Here is a 19,173-nt window from a genome sequence, read left to right as displayed (position 1 = left end):
GAAACTCCTGGCATAAGTGCCTTTAGGGACAGCCGTCAGTTGGTTTGTAACATGACATTGGATATCTGCCCTTCAGGCATGATTTCAGTTTGGGAAACAAGCAAATGTCCGGGGGACACAGGTCTGGGGAGTAGGATGGGTAATTGAATGGTACAACTCTCCTGTTGTCCAGGAACTGCTGCACCCGAAAGACAATATGTGGCTGGGCATTATCATGCAGTAGCATCCACTTGCATTGTTTTGTATGCTGGAGGTGTACACACTTAATATGTAGCACTAGGCATTCAGTATTGCCATGTATGTAGTGGCATTTAATGTGAAGTCCTCAGGGAGGAATTCTATGTGCACGAGGCTCTCAGAGTCAAAGAACACTGTTAGCATTGTCTTGATGCCAGATCTCTCGTTGTGCAACCTTGGACCCTGACATCCATACTTTGATTCTTCAGGGTCATACTTCACGCACCAGGTCTCACTTTCCTTGACGTATTTTTCCATAAATCTGGATCTTGCTCTGCCATTTCAAAGAGGTCTCCTCAGACATTAAGTGAAGTTGCATTTGTTCTGGTTTGAAAGTGTGGGGCACGAGTTGAGAACAAAGGTTGCATTCATCCACATTCTGGGTCACTATGAGATGGGATGTCTCATAACGAATTGCCATTTCCTGTGCTAGCATTTGCACTGTTCATACTTTCTTTACATTTTCTGGAGTGCATGCAGTTTCAGGCCAGGCAATTTATGGTGTGTCCTCTGATGTGTGCACTGAAGGCAGCACAAGGAAAACATCCAGGTATAAAATGAATATGAACTTCATTGTAATACAAACAAACAATCTTCACTGACATGAATTAGTTTGAAAACAATTCACTTCTTGAATATTGAAAGCACAACAATAATATCTGAAAGGCTGATGCACTGAAAATTTCAGAGTAAATTGAAAATTCCAAAATAAAATGTTCACACCCTACACATGGCACAGTCAAATTCCAGAAGGGACATGCAAAAGTTAAAATCCTGAGAATACGAAGAAAAGGTAGAGTGCAGAAGGGACACACAAAAGTTAAATCTGGCATATCGCTGATTAGAAAACAAAAACAAATATTACAAAGTCTAATTGCTGATAATTGTGTCGGAAGCCACATCTCTTTGGTGCAGAGGCCACAAACGGATAGGTCCGTTGCTGGCAGCTCATGAAGGAAGGTTGATGTGGATGGCCTCATCGTGGTAGTGGTGGCTCCACACTGAGATCTGGATTGTAGAAATGCTTTCATAATTGGCGCCTCACTCAGAAAAACTCACTCAGTGTGAAGCGGTGGAACATAGTCTGATTGCTGACCTAAATACTGCCCAGTGCCAGGATACTGGAGGCACTACTTTCGGTCATGTGGCCCACTAAGGAGAAAAGGTCCAACAGGCCAGGCACCTCTAGTAGCACTATGGCTACTGCCTGGTGATTGGGTGGAGTATGGCCATTTGTTGTCTGTCTTCTGAAGACCTGTGCCATGTACGGTCTTAACCAGCATTACCTATCTATGTTACTGACTGCTGGCTGAGTAAGCACAAGGCCTCTACACAGCGTAGTTCCCTCAGCTCCCCTCTCCCACCGAAGAGGCGGTGAGCTAGTAGCACATCTCGACATCCCTGGAAGGGTCTGGGCTCCTGCTGGCTTGTGGAGCAGCTGAGGGCTCCGCCACTGAGGCCACAGGCTGGAGCTGAGACAGGCCGGTGGTCCCCAGGATGGGCATTGTGGAGGACACTGTCTCTGGAACAAAAGAGAATGGACTACTGCACACAGGTGAGGCTGCAATTGGTTAATGTGCTTATGGCATATTGTGCCATCTTGAAGTGTCACCTTTGCCATAGCACAGCATAGAAGATTGGAAACGACCACAGGAAACCAATGCCTGTGGCATTTGGTGAAGAAAAGGTCCCACATGAGATCTTGTAGAGAGATACAGTGGTGACTGGACCACCAAAAGGAGGGTTGGGCGCTGGTGGAATGGATGATAGATAATTACAACCGATATGGTCAGCCATAGAGTTTCTCTGCTGAGGTTGACCCATCCTGGGGAGTGAAATGATAAGAAGCCATGGGATTTAAAGGTATGGATGAAGTGTTCGGCTAAATAATTAGAAGCAGGATGGAATGATGCAGTATGTATCAGGTTTAAACCATTTGCTTTGCAGAAAGTGCAGAATTCTGCAGAAGCAAATTGAGGACTGTTATGCGAGACAGTAGTTTTTGAGAGCCCATCAGTCAAAAAAATGTGGGCAGGGTTTGAATGGTCTGCCTTGTGGACGTGGTAGAGGAGTGTCACGACCAAAATCCTTGCTATGAGGGTGGCCGAATTGTACTGAACTTTGGCTGTAAATTGTTTGTTGACTTTAATTATATCATTGATATAACTATACATGAGAGTGTCAGAAGGTTGAAGGGAAGGAGTCTCCATGCAATAATAAGATTGCCAATCTGTGATATTTGCAGAGGACCTTGTGCCTATGTGCAACTCAATGAGCACATTGTCGATTGCTACTGTGGACAATAGAGATTCTTCTGAGTGGAGAAACACAGATTGGATGTAGGATATATCTGGGATCATGTCTGACCTGTCAGCTCACATCCACATCCGAGGGATCCATATGTGTGCAGTCGACATTCACTTTGAGGATTGCTTGGCACACTCCAGCTCTGTGTCCGATTTCCTGCAAGAGGTACACTTAGCATGGTGGTACTGGCACTGGTGTCTCTGTTGACTTATAAAACACTGGCTGCAGGAAGGCAGTTGTTGAATATGGCTTCTGCATCTGGACACTGAATCTTTACTTGCATCGTATGAATCCAACACGGGTGCGAGATGTTACTGGAACTAAGGGTGGTTGGTCAGGCGGCAAACACTTGTGATGGCTGATGATATGAGAGACTGTTCAAAAGCTCTAATAATGGGGTACATGTTTCTAAGGAAAGGTCCTTCAATTTAAGGAGATCTGCGTGTAGTCGTTCATCGGTGGCATGTACAAGAATCATGTCTTGGACCAAGGAAGCTGTGTATGATTCACTACAGTGGAAGAGGCAGTCATGAGGTAAATCCTGGAGGCGGACTGTGCGTTCTCTGTAAGGCAGTCTGGAGTCAAAGCATTCTAACAAACTTGACTTCAACCTTCCGTAGGGCAGAGCATGGGATTCCACCTCTGGGTTAAGTTGTTGGATAACATGGTAAATGCTGGGCCTGAATATGCTAGAAAGAATGTATGCTGTTTGTATCACCTATGATGCCATGATATAAGAAGTGCTGTTCATGCGTGTGACGCAGTTTGCCCATGGCATGACCTTCCTGTTGAACTGCTAAGACAACAGGGGCCTACCTGGAAGCCCTTGACCATGGTGTCGATCTGGGAGAGGTAGTTGGAGAGCTCTGGAGGTGACATGGAGATGGTTGCCATCTGCTCAATGAGGAGTTTGTGATTGCACTACATGTGCTGGAGCAGTAACAACAGAGACATGAACTGGTTCCGTCATGTGGAAGCAACATGACAGTAAGTGTACTTGAAAGTATAAGAACTCTCTCCAAAACAGTGAATGATGTCATACGGCTCACGGCAGTGAGAGTTCACCAGCACCAAATTCTTGAACCAGATAGGTCAGGATATGTCCAAAAAAGTTTCAGTGTGATGGTGCTGATAGTCTAGCTGGTCACCAACTGGTGTGTCTGCTGAAGGCAGCACAAGAAAAATACCCAGGTATAAAATGAGTATGAAGTTTATTGTAATACACATAAATAACCTTCTCTGAAGGGAGTCCCTTTGCTACACAAAAACTGAAAACAAGTCACTTCTTCAGTATTGAATGAACAATAGTAATTCTGAAAGGCTGATGGGCTGAAAGTGTCACAGTAAGTTGTGAGCTCCAAAATACAATGTCCATACATTAAGCATGCCACAATCAAAATGTGAAACGGATGTGCAAAAGATAAAAGTTCTGAGAGGATGAGCAAAGGTTACAGTCCCAAAAGTATGCACCGAAGTTAAGGCTGGAGTATCACCAATGAAAGACAAATATACCAATGTCCAATTGCTGGTCACAGCTGGGAACTCTGGGAGGCCAAGGTCAAAGTGGACAATGTCTTCTTGGAAGTGGTGGCTCTAGAGTGAGATCCTGATTGTTGGAATGTTTTTGCAATTGGCATTGGGCCCAGGAAAACTCACTAAGAGTGAAGATTTTGAGGGTAGCTTGGGCAGTGACCTTAATACTGCCTGGCCCTGGGATACTGCATTTACCATTTTCAGCCATGTTGTCCACAGAGGAGAGAAGGTCCATGGCCCAGTAACTTTGGCAGCACTTGGGTTGCCACCTGGTGATCAGATGAAGTGCGGCCATCCCTTGTCTGTCATACATAGAGCTGTCTCCTATTACATCTGTGCCTACAAAACACATATGTGTTGTTTATTACTGGCTGAATAGATGGAAGGCCTTGACTGTGCGTCTTACATGGGTCCCACCTTTTGTAGAGTGTTTAAACCACTCATAAACACACTTCGAGATGACAGCATGTACCTTGTAAACTGTTGTCAGCATTTCACAAGTCTCTTTTGCTTATTTCCAAGTTTGGATCTGAACAGCACATTTGTTTACTGAACCGTTTTGGGTTTTGATCACCTGCACTACACCTTCACTCTACAGTGTGTTGTTTACACATGAGAATCACCCTCACAGCCCAGCCACTTGGTAACTTATTCGGACGTGTCTTGGCCTGACTTGTGTGGTTTGTGGTGGTGCACTTTCATGACCATCAGCATTATGACATCTGTCACTGAACTTACTGGACAAATAGTGAACTTTGTATGACACTGCATAGTGCCTGGTGGAGGGCACTTCATACCATTATTAGAAATTTCCTGTTCTCTTCCTTTAGTGTATGGAGTGAGGGGGAAAATACTGCCCTAATTTCGTTGGCTAGTTCAGTGGTCTAGTTATTGTTGTTAGTATTTAAGAGGCTAAAAACTCACTTGTCTTTTGGATGATTCATAAGCGATGAGACTTACGTCGTTGCGCACTCTCTCTCCCTCTCTCTCTGTCTCTAACAACAGAAGACTAGTGCAAAATCTATTGTGTAGCTGTAGGATGAAAGTGAGCTGCCGACCACCATACTGTTCTAATGCAAGCAAGTAACTTGCTTCTCTTCTAGAAGCAGTGTACGGTAGGTCACAGGAGAAGTGAAGTGGTCCTAGTGATTGGCAAAAGTGATTCCTTTTCTCAAGAAGGGTCTTTGAACAGCTGCACAAAATTGTAGACCTATATCTATCAGTCTGTTGTTGAATTTTGGAACATGTTTTATGTTTGCGTATTATGCCATTTCTGGAGATTGGTAATCTCCTCTAAAGCAATCAATGTGAGTTCCAAAAACAATGATTGTTTTAAACCCAGTGCACTTTGTTTGTCCATGAGACCCAGACAGCAGTACATATGGGTTCCAAAGTTTATGCCATGTTGCTTGATTTACAGAAGACCTTTGAAACAGTCCTGCACTGCTACCTAATGGCCAAAATAAGAACATACGGAATATCAGACAAGCTGTGTGATTGGGTTAGAGAGTTTCTAGTAAACAAAACATAGCATGTCAGTCTCAATGGAGAGAAATCTTCATACATAAAGTAACTTTGTAAGTATCACAAGGGTTGTTGTTGGGACCATTACTTATTACAATATACATAAATGATGTGGTGGATAGTATCAGAAGTTCCGAGAGGCCTTTTGTGAGTGGTGGTGTTACATCCAGAGAAATTGCAATGCTAGAAAATTGTACCAAAACGTAGGAAGGCCTGCAGAGGTTCAACCCTCCATGCAGGGATTGGCGGTTGACCCTCAGCATTAACAAATGTAACATACTGGGCATAAATAGGCTGAAATATCCAGTGTTGTTAGATTATATGATTGCAGAATAATCACTGGAAGCAGACACATCCATAAAATATTTCGGAGTATGTGACAAATTGATTTAAAGTGGAATGACCGCATAAAGCTAATCATGGATAAAGCAGATGACAGAGTGAAAATCATTGAAAGAATCCTCAGGAAATGTAGTTCACCCACAAAGGAGGTATCTTGCAAAACCCTCACTCAACCAATAATTGGATATTATGTTTAAAGCTTTCCCGGCATACTGATTGTTCCATAAAAACATGGGAGAACTGCCAGATATAAGTAATGTCCTGCCACGATATTTCGGCGCAGAGTCTTCTGGCCATCTTCAGGTGAGTGCCACTGTAGTAGTACTGGCGAGTACGCGCTGAGCTCCGCTATTTAAAGCTGTACTGAGGTGACATTGCGCATGCGCTGCTCAGCGTGCGCATTCATAACGGCTCCGTGCACTGCGCCTCGCGCCCTCCACTGTGATAGACTGGCGTATCGGTATCAGGTCGATTTCCATCTTTATGCTGATAACTATTTTGACTACGAAGTTTCTCTATAACACGATTCCAAGCAGAGTTTAGCTGATAACCATTATCTCGATTGATGAGAGTCTCGTTGTCAGACAATCTTATTTCCACAGATTCATTGATAATCGAGCTCCAAAAGTTTGAGGTATGGGCCAAAATTTTTGTCTCGTCATAATTCATGGAATGGTCTGTGGAAATACAATGTTCGGCGATTGCGGACTTGGTGGGTTGGAGAAGGTGAGTATGCCGTTGGTGTTCCACAATGCGTTCCTGCACAGTTTGTGTTGTTTGCCTTATATATGATTTGCCACATTCACACAGAATTTTGTAAACACCTGGTTTACGCAGGCCCAGGTCGTCTTTAACAGATCCCACCAGTGATGAAATTTTGGAAGGAGGGTGAAAGATGACTCTCACTTGATACTTTCTCAATATTCTGCCTATCTGTGAAGAAATATTCCCAATAAATGGTAGATAAACAGTCAACCTGAAGGTCTCTTCCTCTTCCTTGTTCCATCGCTTGTAGGTCTTCATCACTCTGTTCACTTGCCTAGGTGAAAAGCCATTCTTCAGAAATACTTTTTGCAGGTGTTCCAGTTCCGCTTGAAGACTGTCGGCTTCAGAGATAGTATGGGCACGGTGGATCAAGGTTTTGAGAACGCCCATTGTTTGTGCTGGATGGTGGCAACTAGTAGCTTGTAGATACAGGTCTGTTTGAGTGGGCTTTCTGTACACCGAGTGACCAAGTGACCAAGTGTGCCATCACTCTTCCATCGCACCAAGACGTCTAAAAATGGCAGACAACCATCTTTCTCTACCTCCATGGTAAACTTTATGTTTTCATGTATGGAGTTGATGTGACGTAAAAATTCTTGGAGACGGTCCAGACCATGAGGCCACACTATAAAAGTGTCGTCAACGTACCGCCAAAATACTGTCGGTTTAAAAGTGGCAGAGTCGAGTGCTCTCTCCTCTAAATCCTCATTAAAAAGATTGGCCACCAGGGGAGACAAAGGACTCCCCATGGCAACACCGTCAGATTGTTCGTAAAATTCGTTGTTAAATATAAAATATGTAGAGGAGAGAGTGTGCTCAAACAACGCTGTAATGTCTGCACCAAACATATTGCCAATGAGATGTAGTGAGTCCACAGAGGCGCATTTGTGAACAGTGAAACCACATCAAGACTGACCAATAAGTCATTACTTTGCAGTTGTAGTGACTGAAGTCGAATGATAAAATCACCAGAATTCTAAATGTGATGTGCACACTTGCCTATCATTGGTTTGAGCAAAGATGCCAAGAATTTTGCTAGGTCGTTGGTGGCTGTCCCAATGTTACTCACAATTGGACGTAATGGCACATTTTGCTTGTGGATCTTAGGCAGTCCATATAGCCTAGGTGGAACTGAACTGTTTGATTTCAGTCTCTTGATGACCTCCTTCAGTAGAGAACTATTTGATAAAAGTTCTGCTGTTTTTCGCACCACTTGGCTTGTGGGATCCTTATCGATTTGTGATAAATTGAATCACATAATAAAACATTGATCTTATTAATATAGTCATCCTTTGGTATGAGGACAGTAGCGTTTCCTATGTCAGATTTTAAGACTACTGTATCCACATCTGCTCGTAAGTTACGGAGGGCTATCCTCTCCATGGGTGAGATGTTATTCTTCATTGGTGCATCCCTGGTCAATACACGGCAAGACTCTCGACGAACTTTCATGTGAATGCGGCAAATCATATACATAGGGCAAACAACACGAACTGTGCAGCAATGCATTGTGGAACACCAACGGCATACTCACCTTCTCCAACCCGCCAAGTCCGCAATTGCCGAACATTGTATTTCCATAGACCATCCCATGAATTACGACGACACAAAAATTTTGGCCCATACCTCAAACTTTTGGAGCTCGATTATCAATGTATCTGTGGAAATAAGATTGTCTGACAACGAGACTCTCATCAATCGAGATAACGGTTATCAGCTAAACTCTGCTTGGAATCGTGTTATAGAGAAATTTCATAGTTGACATAGTTATCTGCATAAAGATGGAAATCGACCTGATACTGATAAGCCAGGCTTTCACAGTGGAGGGTGCGAGGCACAGCGCACGGAGCCGTTATGAACGCGCACGCTGAGCAGTGCATGCGCAATGTCACCTCAGTACGGCTTTAAATAGCGGAGCTCAGTGCATACTCGCCAGTACTACTACAGTGGCACTCACCTGAAGATGGCCAGAAGACTCTGCGCCGAAATATCATGGCAGGACGTTCCTTATATCCGGCAGTTCTCCCATGTTTTTATGGAACAATAATTGGATATTGCTTGTCAATCTAGAATCCACACTAAGCGCAGTGCATTTCATTACAGGTTTATTTAGTGTGAAAGAGCCACAGAGATGTTCCACCAAATCCACTGGCAGACTCTACAAGAGAGGCATTCTGTATTAGAGTGTACAGTGTTGTTTAATGTTAAAATTCTGTGAGTATAAATACGTTATACATTGATTCTCCATATGGATATCTCAAGAAAAGGCTATGAATTTAAAGTTAAGATTCAGGATCATGTGGAGACTTAGCTCAATTCTTTCTTCCTGCGAACCATTCACAGCTGCAACAGGAAAAGGAGAAATTGATTGTGGTATACAAAGTAACCTCTCACACACATTTTAGGGTTGGTTACTTGTGGAGTATTGGTGTAGATACAGCTGTAGAAATAAAGTGATTTGGTGGAAGTATGGTGGTTGATAGTGTCAATAGTAGGGAGCATTGCTGGCTATTTATGTGGAAGTTCTGAACTAGATTCCACTGGAATGGAGTCCACTGAAAGTTGGGGGATCAGCTAAGAGTCTGCGTTTATAAATAAGGAGCAAATGTGACACAAAATATGTCAAAGTGGTGTGAAACAGAAAGACCTGCAACAGGCTGGGAACCACACAACATTATTTTCATGGCCTCTACTTGTTTTATAAAGGGGAGGCAACAGAATGATGTGGAGTCTTTCTCAAATGCCGATTCTTTATATTTACCCAACAAGATTGCATGAGAGTAATGTTGTATTTTGTAGTGATTCACACTTAACTTCTCTTAGAATCTCTGTTAAATTTTTCATGGGGATGCTGACCTGCTACAATTCTAATCGTGCTTTCCTGAATTTATTGAAAGTTTTTTGCCATGCTTACTTGATAACGACTCCATGCGCTAAAGCGGAACTGTACTACTTGAATCTAAGTCTTCCACTCATCTTTTGTACTTCTGATTTCATGTGTGTGCTCTATCATATTAATTTATAGTTTTATCTCTGCATATTTAAATGACAAAAGTTTGCCACTGATCTTCTAATTGTGTGGAAACTGGTGCTTTTTCTTCGTTATGGACCTTGTCTTGTGTTTATTCACATTTAAAGAGACCTGACATTCAGTACACCAAGTAGATATCTGTCTAAGTAGTTCTGCATTTCTTACAACAATCCATGGTGTTACTTCTTTAAACATAAAAATCAGTATCTTTGGCTACTGCCACCCTTCATTTCACAAAGAATTTCACATTTTCAGATGCCACACAATTAGATGATCAGTGGCAAACTTCTGGATCCTGTTGTAAGATTTAAATATACAGGAATAATACTAAAAACGAGTATGAAATGGGATACACATATGAAATCAGTGATAGAGAAGGTTAGTGGAAGACTTAGATTCAAGTAGTAGAGTACCACTTCAATGCTTCGAGTCAGTATCAAGATAAGAGCATTTATTCACTTGCGGCAAACTTTACATACAACCCTCAAATATCCTATGAATAGTATTCACTAAATACACATGGCATCCAGCACAAAGGTGGCTGCAAGTGAAATCCTACCACAAAAGTATTTGATGTGGCTTGCTAAGCACACAGTGACTAATCAGCCCTATTACAAGTCAAACTAGGCATGAACAGAAATTTTAGGCAACACCTATTAAGAGATATTTAACAACAATCCATACTTATTATAAAAATGTTTGTATGTATTATGTACGAGGGCAGTTCAATAAGTAATGCAACACATTTTTTTTTCTGAAACAGGGGTTGTTTTATTCAGCATTGAAATACACCAGGTTATTCCTCAATCTTTTAGCTACACAACACTATTTTTCAACGTAATCTCCATTCAATGCTACGGCCTTACGCCACCTTGAAATGAGGGCCTGTATGCCTGCACGGTACCATTCCACTGGTCGATGTCGGAGCCAACGTCGTACTGCATCAATAACTTCTTCATCATCCGCGTAGTGCCTCCCACGGATTGCGTCCTTCATTGGGCCAAACATATGGAAATCTGACGGTGCGAGATCGGGGCTGTAGGGTGCATGAGGAAGAACAGTCCACTGAAGTTTTGTGAGCTCCTCTCGGGTGCGAAGACTTGTGTGAGATCTTGCGTTGTCATGAAGAAGGAGAAGTTCGTTCAGATTTTGGTCCTACGAACACGCTGAAGCACTACCAACAGAGATGTCAAGTTGAGCACTGAGTTGTTTGATGGTGATCTGTCGATCATCTCGAACGAGTGTGTTCGCACGCTCCGCCATTGCAGGAGTCACAGCTGTGCACGGCCGGCCCGCACGCGGGAGATCAGACAGTCTTGCTTGACCTTGCGGCGATGATGACACACGTGTTGCCCAACGACTCACCGTGCTTTTGTCCACTGCCAGATCACCGTAGACATTCTGCAAGTGCCTATGAATATCTGAGATGCCCTGGTTTTCCGCCAAAAGAAACTCGATCACTGCCCATTGTTTGCAACACACATCCGTTACAGACGCCATTTTAACAGCTCCGTACAGCGCTGCCACCTGTCGGAAGTCAATGAAACTATACGAGACGAAGCGGGAATGTTTGAAAATATTCCACAAGAAATTTCCGGTTTTTTCAACCAAAATTGGCTGAGAAAAAAAATGTGTTGCATTACTTATTGAACTGCCCTCGTATGTGTGTTCCACATCTCCTCCTAAACTACTGCACCAATTTCATCCAAGCTTGGAACACATATCACTTGCTGTTTGCTGCGAGGATAAGAACCACCTACCTATCAAAGGGGGAATAACCAGACTTTATTCTTTCAGTGTTTGAGATGAGAGCATTTAGTGACTTGCAGGAAACTTACACATAATTTGAAACATGTAAAAAGAAGTGGGAGAAAGGAAAGGAAAGGGAAGAAACTATTGCTGTCAGCTGAAACAGGGATTTATTCAGAATCAGTGACGATGAGTGAAAATGTGTGCCAGAATGGGATTGAAACACAGAATCTCCAGCTTAGTAGGCAGTTGCATTAACCATTGCATCATATGGACACAGAGTTTATGGCAGTTGCGGGAACTATCTTGGCACCCCTCTCGGTCGACTCCCACTCCCACCTAATGGCACCTATCCATAGCTCCCATCCATCTCTTCCATGTTCACTACTTTGTTCTCCATGCTCACTACTTTGAGATTTCCACAAGAGGCCAAATATAATTGTGCATCTGCACTGAAGGAGGCGGATTCATCGCCCGTCGAGGCAAATCAATTATATGAAAGTGTGGCGTCTGTTCTTTTGGACATGTCCACAGTCAGACCTATTAACTATTCATTTTTTGAAGGACAAACCTACAAACAAATCCACAAAATTGCCAAGGGTAACTTCATAACAAATCCTATACTAACCTGTTTATAGGCTGCGTGTAGGAACCCTTCTGTTAACGTCACATGTAAAACTCATTTTTTTTTCAAATAGATTCATTGAATGACATTTTCATGACGTGCATCATTGCAAGGATAATCTTTGCTCTGTACGCCAGAGCCTCAACATCTACCAAATTCGTTGCATATGCAACTTCTCATCCCCTAAACGCTGATCTCACCCTCTTGGATGGCTTCATGAAACTTTCTGTGCATGTCAGGGGCATCAATAACCAATAGTACCTCCATTTCAACAGCTGCCACATATTTGCTACGAACTCTTTGAATGCAGCAGGTGTGTGTTATTTGCCATGTTGATTACTGTGTCATTATTTATAATCGAACTACGTGCTCATTAAGTGCCTTACAGTTGGGCTGCTACCTGCAGCTAACTTACCCACCTGGCTAACTTCATAGTGCGCTGAATATTTTCTTAAACACACAGTGATGATTCTGTCTATCACTTTGGTTTGATTGATCAGTTTGTAAGTTAATCAGACACTTAAAGTTTCTAGCTTTAAAGCTATCCTGCAGATAAATTATTGGACAAACTCAAGAGTTTTTTAAATTGTCCTTCAGCTAAGAATTACATCTGTCCAGAAATTTTAACGCCTGCTGCTTTCCTTGTATACATCACTATATTAGCTAAATAAAGAGTAAAATAAGGCACGTATTCTTTAGGATAGTTTTGTAGATCAAAGCATCCTATGAAGTCTTTAATAAATGAAAGGAATACACTGACTATGATATAAAATCCAGTATATTGAGATTTACTGTGAACTGCAGAAGGTCTTGACTGCTCCATTTTGTTGAATGTGTTTCATGGGAGCTACTTGGTAATTTCATACATGATTTCTTCCTCATACTGAGTGCTTAGTCACAAGTGAACAGGTTGTCCACCTGTAATGAATGACCTGTGCAAACAGTATTATTAAGGCATATTGTCCCTGCCTTTTCTAGTAGCTACTAAAAGGCTTACTGAAATTTGAAATCACTTCAAATAAACTGCAACCGTTGACTGCAACTGAACTTTCTTTGGAGCAATGATTTTTTTAGAACTTATGGAATATGCACTGTAGAATATGAATTGTCTGACTTTCCATGTTTGTATGTGTCAGCACGATAATTATTCTGCAAACAACTTTCGAGGGGATATGTCTGTGTGCGTGAGAAATCTGTGGAAGTTTATCATTACATTTTGTGCTCCTAAACCCAATAAAATTTCTATAGGAAAGCTTACAAAGAAAGTAATTAAGGTTTTTGAATACTTTTCATTGGTCCAAATACTTGATGGGATTCAGAAATTGACAATTAAGTATAATTTCATTTTATTAACAAAAGTATGCTATCTTCCTAATTTTTGTGCTTCACATATTAAATACATACTATAGCATCTGAAAGTTGTGAAGGCTTTGTGATTGTTATTTGGAGAGAAGTTCGAAAGTGTTCAAATGCCTTTTTCACTTTGTCTATATGTTATCTATTTCTCATTTTGTACTTTCATATTTCCTGTACAGTTATTGAAGATTCATAACATTTGCATGATAATCTTTGAAAATTGGCACAACACATGATGGTATATTGCATTTGATGCATTCATTCCTGCCTTCTTGGCATACTTTGTTTCGAGCATACTGAACATTTGTCTAAAGGCATACCTTTTTTTGAGTGTTTTGTTTCCAATAATATGTTAAAAATGTCCCTCAGAAAATAGGTCATCAGAGTGCCTTCCTCTGCCTGCTTTTCTCCATCCCATGGTGTAAGCTTCAACAAGTTCTTGTACCAAAGGCAGATGAAAGTCTGTATGTGCAAAGCATGAACAGTAAAAGCAGTATGTGGAGAAAAAGTTTCATGTGCCATTTCACAGTCATCCACACTGGTTTGACTAACCTCAGCAACATGTCAGTATGGTCAGCTGTCACCATACCTAAGTTATAATCTGCAATATATTGCTCTTTCTTGAGTCTTTCACCAGTCTTTTTGTCATTTCTGTTTGAAACATTTTTATGGTATTACATATGGTCAAGATACACACTTCTCTTTCATTGCACCACTTCATGTCAAGCATTATATCAGAGGACACAAACTGGATAGTCAGTACACTTGAAAGTGGCCTGAAGATTCTGTACAGAAATATCATGGAAGCAAATTACTGACATATGGCAATTTGCCTGAAATTTCATGGAACGAACTGGATTTCTCTTCATTTCCATTTGTTCTGTAACTGTCGGATGTTGGGCCTGTATCTACAAACAATACTACTTGCAGCTGTTTGAGTGTTATGAGGATAAGGTCATGGCTCTAATACCAATTGTTGGAATATAGTGGGTGTCCTGGTCCAAATACTGCATCTTGTGTGCCACCACTATATTGACAGTTTTCTCCAAATTGACGAAGCCAGTTTCCGTCGTTGCATCCCGACAGATGCACAGCACAAATGTTTTTATTCTAAATCTACTCCATAGGATAATTAATTGTCTTCTGAACAAAAGTAGGCTTTTGTTGATGTGGAGATTTTGATAGGGATGAAATGGCTGTAGAATATTGTATGAACTTTATCATAAGCATTTCTAATTTTGAATAACTTGCCTCCTTTGTTATTGCTGTATCTTGCTAACTAGTTCATGTGAGTGTGAGTATAAGTGCACTGAGTGTAGTATCACTGTGTGTGTGTGTCTTTAAATCAACTGCCAACTTCATCAGCACAGGCCGGCCAGTAGAGGCATCTGTGGGAAGCGTGCACATCACACGGTTTCTGCTGCACTGTCCGCTGGCGACTCACACCTATATACGCACAGAATAGTGCTGACTCACTCCCACTATGTTTTTTAGTTTGTACTGCTTACGTTGGTGGTTCTGTGTATCACGTATGTTGCTTCTTCTGTATGATTCTTTTGTCTTGTTACATGTGGAGTCACAAGAGGCTTATTTTTGTTTTTGTTCAGCGGCTTATGAATAAAGCCATATTTGTGTTACTTGGATCAGTTTCATTTATTACTTGGTTACTGCATGACAGCTTACTTCGGCGGTGACCACTTTATGAGCTTTCGTAAACAAACAGGGTATCATTCCACATGTCTATCCACCTACTTTCCCTCCATATGATGATTCAACTAAGGATTGGGAAGCCTACAAAAAAAAAGGCTCAGCATTTTTTGGCTTTTGGTGTGAAAGACTCGAATTTGTGCAAAGTCTTGTTCCTCTTGTGGATTCTACCTACAGTGTACCAAGTACTGTGTCAGCTTGCATCTTTACAAGAACTGGCAGCTCTTACTTTTGATCACATGTGCAGTTTACTGTCCAACTACCATCGCAAACTAATGCATGTCATAGTGGTGTGAGCTGAATTCTAATGATGTTGCAAGAAACCAGATCAGTCATACAGGACCTGGGCAGCCAAACTTCACAGACTTAGCTGTAAGTATCGCTTCATTACTGCTGCTCATAATGAATCTAATGTGCGTGATGCAATTATCTGTTTAGCTCCAAACAAGTGCCCCAGGAGGCTTTCATCTGGGAAAACACCTGTTGGCAGAAATTTTGCAAATAGTACAATATTTTGAAGTTTCTCAGGCAGTGGGTGACCAAATTGAAGTATGGGGTGATGTGGCAGTAGTGTCGCAAGATGTGGCCATTAGGACAACAGACAGCTCACATGAGGAAGTAGCAGTGGTGGTGGTAAAAATGCGGGCTAAACGCTGAACAGACCAAGGATGTCCCAAGCAGCTGTGACTGCCACAGCCCCAGCCCCAGCCCCAGCCCCAGCATCAGCATTCTCTGATTCTGTGCTGTCCTTTCTCTTTTATCCAGCATGAACATTCAGTGTGCCCTAAATGCTGAGCTACTTGTCATGCTTACCAGAAGAAAGGCCACATCACTTTCATGTGTCGTTTGCTGGAGGTTGCTCAGGATATGGACATGAATGTGAATTTTGCGACTACAGTGCTTATAACTTGTCTTGAGTTGTTTATAGAGATAAGTGTTTTTCGCCACTTGCTCCTTATACAGGTAGACACTGGACTCGCATTCGGGAGGACGACGGTTCAATCCCGCGTCCGGCCATCCTGATTTAGGTTTTCCATGATTTCCCTAAATCACTCCAGGCAAATGCCGGGATGGTTCCTCTGGAAGGGCACGGCCGGCTTCCTTCCCCATCCTTCCCTAATCCGATGAGACCGATGACCACGCTGTCTGGTCTCCTTCCCCAAACAACCAGTAACATTCTCTGCAGTCTCTTTGATGATCTTCTTTAATGCGGTCCATTCTTGTTCGACATCATCTGTGATTGCTGGAGATTTGCGAAGTTGTTCTGACGGCTTGTCTTGAAAGTCTGAGTGAACATCTTTGTTGATGCTGAGTTTTCTGCGCATTGGGTTTGAGAACTGGAATCGTGGCTTACGACACATTGGTAATTTCAGACGGCTAACTAAAAGTTTATGATCAGTCCAGCAGTCCTTGATGTTTCGAGCTGTTTTTGTGATGAGAATGTCTTTCTTGTCATGCTGTCGAGTTATGACATAGTCTATAAGATGCCAATGTTTGGAGTGTGGGTACATCCATGTGGTCTTATAGCAGTTAGCCAAGCAGAATTGCGTATTGACGATGAAGAGCTCATGCTCAGCACATAGACCAAGAAGTAATAGCTCATTTGCCCTGCAGTTTACGATCTCTTGTTTACCCCTGATGTCTCTCCAAAAATGGTTGTCCCTTCCCACTCTGGCATTGAAGTCACCCAGTAGGATTAATTTATCTTGAACAGGTATCTTAGAGAGAGTACTGTTCAACTGGTGGTAGAACTGATTCTTTGAATCTTCATCACTATCTAAAGTAGGAGTATATGCAGAGATGAAGGTGATGAAACTGGCTGAACCAAGGAGTATTCTAAGAGTCATAAGCCTTTCATTAATTGAAACAGATGTGAGTCGATGTGCATTCACTATTTTTGTTTTTACAGCAAATCGTACACCATGGACGTGTGGCTCTCCTGCATCCTTTCCTTTCCAGGAGATGATCTACCCTGATCTTGCCTCACTGATGTGTGTTTCACCTGATAGTCTAGTCTCACTCAAGGCAGCTATATCTGTATCTAGCTTAGTTAGTTCATGGCTGATAAGAACGATTCTTCTCTCTGGCCTCTCACTGGTCCTGTCCAAGAGGGTCCTGACATTCCATGTTCTTATGGTCATTAACATTTCATTCTTCTTTGGCTTTCTTCCACAGTATAAGGAGTGACCTTCTGGGTGCAGATTCCCAGCCCGGTTCAAGTGTGAGTTCTGATGTTTAGCCCACATTTTCTAGGACCATCCCCATTCAGAGTGGGCAGCAGTTATCCCAAATAGGCGTGCTCAATCGCAGATGCTGGACCAGATCTCCAAGTAGTCACATGAGTTCTCAGGGAGATGACCATCACACACCTGCCACCAATGTGCAGGTCGAGACTAGCAGATTCTAGCCTCACTCAAAGCCTGCTACCACCATCCTTATCCCATCACCATTGGGCTTTAAACAAAATGACAGGGGAAATTGCCATTTGCGTGATTTTGTTTAAGGTGGATATCAGCTTGCGAGGAAGTAACCCACACACTATGATTCTGGAACAGTTCATCACGGCACATATGTATGAGACATGTGACTTCAGGTACCATAACTGCAACAGACTGCCATTAGCTCAATGACAGCTGAGTAACGCCTTTACAGCCAGTCCGTCTGGCATGATCTCTTCCACCTCAACGATCGTTGAGAACCTGGGAGATAAAAGATTCTTCTTCCACTCAGTTTGCCTTTGGGTCAAGGGTAGGATAGTAGAGAGAAAAATGAAAGACACCCTTGGGCCTCAAAATGTAATGCTGTTGGGGTTGAGAAAACCAAGAATTGGCCAAGGGAGGCCGATAGGAAAGAAAATGGAAGAAGTCTGTTACAAGTAAGTGGAAGTAATGACAGACTTAGCTAAGGGCCCATGTGGTTACCACCCACATACTTCCAAGATGGGAGCTCCGTGAGAGGACTGCGCTTTGTCTGGAATCTCGCCCTCCGTGAGAGGACTGCGCTTTGTCTGGAATCTCGCCAGCTGACCTGTCTGGCATGGGTGACCCTACCAGGAGCGTAGCTCCTGCCAGCTCAGCTCAGTGGATCACTGAGACATGCAAACCTCTCCACCAACATTAAGGTGGTAGTCCATGGAGAGGACATACACATATACATATACATAAATACTACTCAAGCCGCTTTACAGTATGTGTTGGAGGATACCCTGTACCACTGCTAGTTGTTACCTATCCTGTTCCACTCACAAATAGGGTGAGGAAATGCTTCTTTATGAGCTGTAATTTCTCTTATCTTCGTGGTCCTTATGTGAAACATATGTTGGCAGCAGTAGAATTACTCTACAATCAGCTTCAAATGCCAGTTTTCTAGATTTTATCAGTAATATCCCTTGAAAAGAACATTGGCTTCCCTCCAGGGGTTCCCATTTGAGTTCTTCAAGCATCTCCATAATACATGCATGTTATGCAAAACTTCCACTGACAAACCTAGCAGTCTACATCTGAACTGCTTTGACGTCTTCCTTTAATCTGACCTGGTGTAGATTCCAAACACTTGAAGAGTACACAAAAATGTGTCACAATAATGTCCTATATGTGGTCATCTTCACAGATGCACCACACCCCTTGATCTTCCTTACTACAGTCCTTGCATGCTCATTCCATTTCATATCACTTTTCATCATTACACCTTGATATTTAATTGATGTGACTGTGCCCAGCAGCTCACTACTAATTCTGTATTAGAATATTATGGGTTTGTTTTTCCTACTCACCTGTGTTAACTTACATTTTTCTACACTTGGAGCTAGCTGCCATGCATCAAGCAAACCAGAAATTTTGTCTAAGTCCTCTTGTATTCTTGTACAGTCACACCTTCCCGTACACCTCAGCACTGTCGGGAAACAGTGGCAGATTGCTGCCCACTCTCTCTGCCAGATCATTTATGTGTATAGAAAGTATCAGTGGTCCTGTCACTCTACCCTTGTGCAGTCCTGCCA

At 42.3% G+C, this 19,173-nt stretch overlaps 1 protein-coding gene across 4 annotated transcripts in view; it reads left to right on the top strand.

Annotated features, from left to right (window-relative positions):
* Window positions 1–19,173, top strand: part of LOC124595298 (ATP-binding cassette sub-family C member 10) — a 365,583-nt gene that overhangs the window by 53,035 nt on the left and 293,375 nt on the right. The window lies entirely within an intron of this gene.

The sequence above is a fragment of the Schistocerca americana genome, chromosome 1, assembly GCF_021461395.2.
Source record: "Schistocerca americana isolate TAMUIC-IGC-003095 chromosome 1, iqSchAmer2.1, whole genome shotgun sequence".
Taxonomy (NCBI): Eukaryota; Metazoa; Arthropoda; class Insecta; order Orthoptera; family Acrididae; genus Schistocerca; species Schistocerca americana.
This window is presented reverse-complemented; position numbering and strand designations above follow the sequence as displayed.